Source organism: Scylla paramamosain, chromosome 10 (genome assembly GCF_035594125.1).
Source record: "Scylla paramamosain isolate STU-SP2022 chromosome 10, ASM3559412v1, whole genome shotgun sequence".
Taxonomy (NCBI): domain Eukaryota; kingdom Metazoa; phylum Arthropoda; class Malacostraca; order Decapoda; family Portunidae; genus Scylla; species Scylla paramamosain.
The window spans coordinates 20,525,932-20,531,931 of record NC_087160.1 but is presented as its reverse complement, the minus strand read 5'-3'; the positions used below and the strand labels follow the sequence as shown (position 1 = coordinate 20,531,931).

Sequence of the window (6,000 nt, the reverse complement as noted above, 5' to 3'; positions counted from 1 at the left end):
CATTTATGAAGACGGCAATAATGGCAAGAACAAGACTGAGGTTGATGAGGATAATAACGCAATGCAACAATCACACAATCAGGTGCAGGCGTGGGAGGTGAAGGATGATGAAGGATGGTGAGTCACTCCTCCTCTCTTACTCCCTATGTGTGTCATCAGGAGAAATTGAAGGGAGATGATATTTCTTTTTATTTATTATTATTATTCATCTTTTGTAACCCAACGAATCTATTTACCCAGACTACTTGTTAGAATAGCATTGACATCATCGTGCTTGTAGGTGGGTGTAATAAAATGTTTCTTACTATAAATGTATGGTGTACTAAAAGCTGCAACGTGTGTGTGTGTGTGTGTGTGTGTGTGTGTGTGTGCTACATTATGTATTCGTGAGGGCCACCCAACAGGGCCCTCGAAGGCAGGCAGGCAATCATAGGGCGGTGCATAGGTCCCTGAACTGTGCCGTGCAAAAAAGGATGTAGGAATATAGTTCTCCCTAGACGATAAATAAAACAGTATAGTCACTGACCTCTGGATTTCCATAACAATAATAAAGTGTAGACTCGTATAATTTAACCCATAAAGATCAACTGATTTGTAAATGTTCTGCACCCTCCCCCATGCTCATTGCCGGCTGATTTTTACATTTTGTTTCTTGTTTGCAGAAGCGAATTCCCAGTAGTCTAAAACGCAGGAGAAACACTCGTGCTGTACTCTTTGTCTCCCGTAAGGTGCTCATTTTCATCGTCTGCTCCGTTCTCCAGCTAAGGTACAAGTGGGCGATGGTTTTCATTGATTTTGCTCATATAAGAATGCTGAACAAATGTCAAAGTACTATCTTCTGAAGTTTTTTTTTCTTTATGGACATAGATTACATGTGGTGGAGCTGTGAATTACATCCTTTTTGGCAACTTGCATTCAGCGCTGTACTTTCCTTCTCTAGTGGACACATCTTCGCTAGTCACTCCTTTACCAGAAGCACGAGAAGGATGCCTTGTTATTGCTTGTATTATTCGAATTTTACCCATGCTTTCTCTTCATCTCGTAAGGATGCTAAATCTTATCTCGTGTAATTCTCGAAGCTCTTATGTGTAAGAGGAGAAGGTCGGTGATGCATTCCGGTGCCGGAGGATCGCAAGGAACTTCTTGTAATAGTATCATTTCCTAACTGAAGTGTACGTAAGGACTTGCATGGAATGTTCACTGAAAGGTTCTCCCTTTTTTTTTCATTTTTTTTTTTTTGGGAACGAAGGTTCTGACCAAGGCCAACAAATGTTAGTGTAAAAAGGAAAAAAAAGACTAAATAATGACAGACTTTAAAGGTGACCTAAAATTGACGTAACCACAGTAATGTTCACAATGAAAGCTCTAGTTAATCTTGTCATTATCTGAAGGCACATTTAGGAGTGAAATTATGAATATTTCTCCGGACCGATAAATAATGAATTTCTTGGGGCAAACTTTACTTTTTACCGATTCCCAGAGATCTCAGTGTTTGGCGGCGATCACCTGCACGAGTGAAGGTGTAAGAGCCGTTTTGTTTTTTGATATTTGTTGTGGGAATGGTGTTGTTAAAGCAGAGATGCTGTGACGAGACAAGGTGTGGCGGTGGTGTGGTGGTGCTTGGTAGGACTTACGCGTCAAGTGTTTTTTTAATGGGCGTTACAAACGTCCGTGTCATTTAATTTGTACGATCATGCAATTTTGATCTCCGAATGCGGATGTAAAGCCCGAGTGTGCTGGCAACAATCGCTGGGGATGATTTAATGGATCAAGGCTGTATCACAGAACCCAGGGTACGCCAGCAAGATGGTTCGATATATTTTTCTTTTTTATCTACGCACCATTCACATGAACACAAATGCATGTTTAACGCACATACAAGGTGTCTCTTTTAAGTGGGGAACATATCTCCATTACTAGTAAAAAATGTCGAGATTATAAGTTTCCCATATTTTTAACACACACACACACACACACACACACACACACACACACACACACACACACACACACACACACAAACCAGACATCGGTGCGTCAAAACTTGAAATTAAAATGTAGAGTGACAAGACATTTCAGAGACACTATGATTATTTTGAACACTGTACGTCGCGCAAGTCTCCTTGTATTACATCACTTCAGGTGCGGTATGTAATGTGGACAGAGAGAGAGAGAGAGAGAGAGAGAGAGAGAGAGAGAGAGAGAGAGAGAGAGAGAGAGAGAGAGAGAGAGAGAGAGAGAGAGAGAGACAGAAATTAGCTTTCGTATACAAGTCTGTCATTTTCTTCCGGGTATTATTATTATTATTTCATCATCATCTCATTATGGCTGAATTGCTGGCGGAGGAAGCACTGCCACTTGCCTCTGATTGTAAATTATATATCTTGTCTGGCATTCTTGTCTCCTCAGGCTCCCGCGAGATTGGATTGTTTCGAAACTTAGCATACATGTTAAAGTTGTTTCCAGGTGTGTCGGTAAGAATCCAGATTAACCTCAGCTCAGACCCGCCACTTTTATCCCGTCTCTTCGAAAACACTCACCACAACATCTGCTACAAAGCACAAAGGCTCTCGCTGCTGCACCCCATCAAACGTTGCCTTTGGACATGAAAAGATGTACTGCGCCAGAACCAGATTCGAATTTCTCTCTCTCTCTCTCTCTCTCTCTCTCTCTCTCTCTCTCTCTCTCTCTCTCTCTCTCTCTCTCTCTCTCTCTCTCTCTCTCTCTCTCTCTCTCTCTCTCTCTCTCTCTCTCTCTCTCTCTCTCTCTCTCTCTCTCTCTCTCTCTCTCTCTGTGTGTGTGTGTGTGTGTGTGTGTCGAGGGGGAAGGAGGAAGGGAAGGGAGGGAAGCAGAGTGATTGTGGAGTTTGTCAGTCCTACTTATACTTATCTCTTCCTCGTTCCTCGTCCTCCATACCAACACCTGTCTTCTGCCTCTGTGTTCTGTATATGTGTGTATATGTGGAGGGATTGTGTGTGTGTGTGTGTGTGTGTGTGTGTGTGTGTGTGTGTGTGTGTGTGTGTGTGCATGGCCTTGCGCTCATGACTGACTAAAGAGAATGTTTAATGATTGAAACGTTACAGTGTACAGCTGAGAGAGAGAGAGAGAGAGAGAGAGAGAGAGAGAGAGAGAGAGAGAGAGAGAGAGAGAGAGAGAGAGAGAGAGAGAGAGAGAGAGTGTGTGTGTGTGTGTGTGTAAAAGGATACGTCAACATGAAGGTAGAATCCAAACACATTTTCTAACATTGCCTTTATTCCTCTATAAAACAGAACAACATATAACACATCACTTACATTACACTCGCTGTGCTGTCTCGTGCCGCACGCCTTGCCCCTCATGCCCCTTACATCCCCCGCCCTCATCTCACGGTAACCAAGTCCCCGCAACCTTAGATACCCTTAAACGAAGTCCCCGCACCCTTAGATACCCCTAGATCCCCTTAGACTTGCATGCTTTCTCGTCTTTTCTACCTCCCGGTCTATTTACTCTGAGAATTATCACATGCACCAAAAAAGGGAGAAAAAAAAACTTGAGAATATAAGATAATCGATAAATTAATAAGTGAAATGAACTTCTAAATAAATAAAGCTATAAAAAAGAACGTTTCAAAACTTAAGAAATATGAACGTAAGGTGAAATAATGACAATGAAAAAAAGAAGGGATGTTTTTAATTCATTACCAAGGAATATTTTTTTCTTTTGTTTCTTTCTTGGAATCATTAACAATTTCAGAATTTCATATATTTTCCTTCACTCATTTGAGACTCCGTTGTACGTTCATTATCTTCCCTGGGACAGGAATTATTAGTGTGTGTGTATGAGTGTGTGTGTGTGTGTGTGTGTGTGTGTGTGTGTGTGTGTGTGTGTGTGTGTGTGTGTGTATGTGTTCAAGAATATATAAGAAAGATGTGCCTCAAATATAGTGAGGGAAGGGATACAATGGAAGACAGTGATGATGATGGTAATAATGGTAGTTAATAATAATAATAATAATAATAGTAATGATAATAATAATAATAATAATAATAATAATAATAATAATAATATTAATAATAATAATAATAATAATAATAATAATAATAAACAAGAACAAAAGTAACCTAAAACTAAAATTATAATAATAATGAAAATCAACCAAAACCACTATTCCTTACACACACACACACACACACACACACACACACACACACACACACCACACACACACACACACACACACGGCGGCGTCAAAATATCCTCCCTACAATGAATGGTTAGTATGTATACGTTGAAACAAGAAGGATTCACGTGCCTAGTAGAGAATATTACCTTAAGTCAGTATGTATAGTATGCATGTATATATATAATTTCTATTTGTTTATTTACTTATTTTTTTTTTCTCCTTCAATATTTGATAGACGCGAAATATAAGGCCCCTTCAGTCGTTATACGCTTGGCTGGTTCTACAACAATCTACTGCCATATACATTAAGATATATTATAGTACGTGTAATATACATTAAGTTATTACATTTATATACATAGAGTTTATACATGTATTTCGTTTATAATTCAACACCACATTAAGAGCAGTAACAATAGTCCTTTTTTTATTCAACGGCAGGGAACAGCGCTTGGAAGAAGAGGTAGGTTAGGTAAGGCAGGAAAGAATGCAGTGAAAAAGAAAGAAAAGAGGGGAGGGTGATGACGGAGGAGGCAGTAAGGGAGTATAGGAAGTACCGGAGGGGAGAGAGAAAGGAAAGTAACAGGGAAGAATATAAGTGAATGAGGATGGAAGAGAAAATATAGGGAGTGGAAGGTAATGTAATAAAAAGAAGTGGGAAAGAAGAAACGGAACTGGGGGAAGGGAGTAGATGAGGAAATACTTAAGATGAGAGACAGAATAACATAGAGGGGGAAAAATAAATGTATATGACAGTGGAAAAATATTACAAACATTTAAGATTACATGGAAATAAATAAGAAAGGAGCGAGAATAGTGGAAAGCCTAAGAGGAACAGCGAGTACCTAAGAGGAGAGGGAGAAAAGTAATCGAGAGGGAGTGATAAAATCGTGCAAGAGGGTGAAAGATGATCATAGGCAGACTAGGTAAAATGCAAGTGTAAAAAAAAGGGAGATGAAAGAGAAAGGAAAAGGGGGGAAGCGATAATGAGAAGTACTTGAGGGGGAAAGAGGGGAGAAATAAGGAGAGAAAAAAGGTGGATAAGGGAAGGAATCAATTACGGGAAGGCTAGATGGAATAGATGAAATAGTGATAAAGTAGGATGACATAAGGAGGTGAAAGGAGTAAAAAATAGAGAAAGTAAAGGGAGATAAACGCCACTTGAAGTAAATGAAGGTAAAGTGGAAAAAAAGAGAAATATAGAAGCTCTAGAAAAGGGGGAAGAGAGAGAGAGAGAGAGAAGAGAGAGAGAGAGAGAGAGAGAGAGAGAGAGAGAGAGAGAGAGAGAGAGAGAGAGGAGAGAGAGAGCAATGAAGATCTAAGGAAGATAAATTTGAGGAAAATAGAGAATGAAGTAAAAAAAAAGAGGTAGAACGTGCAGAAGAGAGGATTTAATGAAAAAAAGAGTAGAGAGAGAGAGAGAGAGAGAGTAGAGAGAGAGAGAGAGAGAGAGAGAGAGAGAGAGAGAGAGAGAGAGAGAGAGAGAGAGAGAGAGAGACGATAACCAGAAAGGCTGTAGTTTTGTGGAGTTTGAGTCCTAGTCCCCACCTGGTCCTTTGGGAGGGGGAGGGGGCGGAGGGGGAGGGGGACAGGGACTTATGGAACCAGACTATAGGGTAGGGTGGAGGGGGGGGGAAGGAGCGGCCGAGGAGGAGGCGTGGGCAGCTGGATAGTGTCAAAGGATAATTCGGTAACAGAAAATTATAATTCGGTTACGTGGGAAAGAAAAGCAAGTAACAAGAGTTTAATTCGGAAATATATAGAAGGTAAATGGTTAGCACTTATTTCTATCTCCTGGACGATGGATGAATATTTCTTTACACACTTTATTATTATTA

The 6,000-nt window shown here is 40.2% G+C and overlaps 1 long non-coding RNA gene across 1 annotated transcript in view; it reads left to right on the top strand.

Moving 5' to 3' along the window:
• Nucleotides 1–663: 663 nt before the first annotated feature.
• LOC135104323 (uncharacterized) overlaps nt 664–6,000 on the top strand; it is a 147,006-nt gene continuing 141,669 nt past the window's right edge. Inside the window, exon 1 of the long non-coding RNA XR_010270392.1 lies at nt 664–766. This is a non-coding gene — a long non-coding RNA (uncharacterized LOC135104323). The remainder of the gene's footprint in view (nt 767–6,000) is intronic.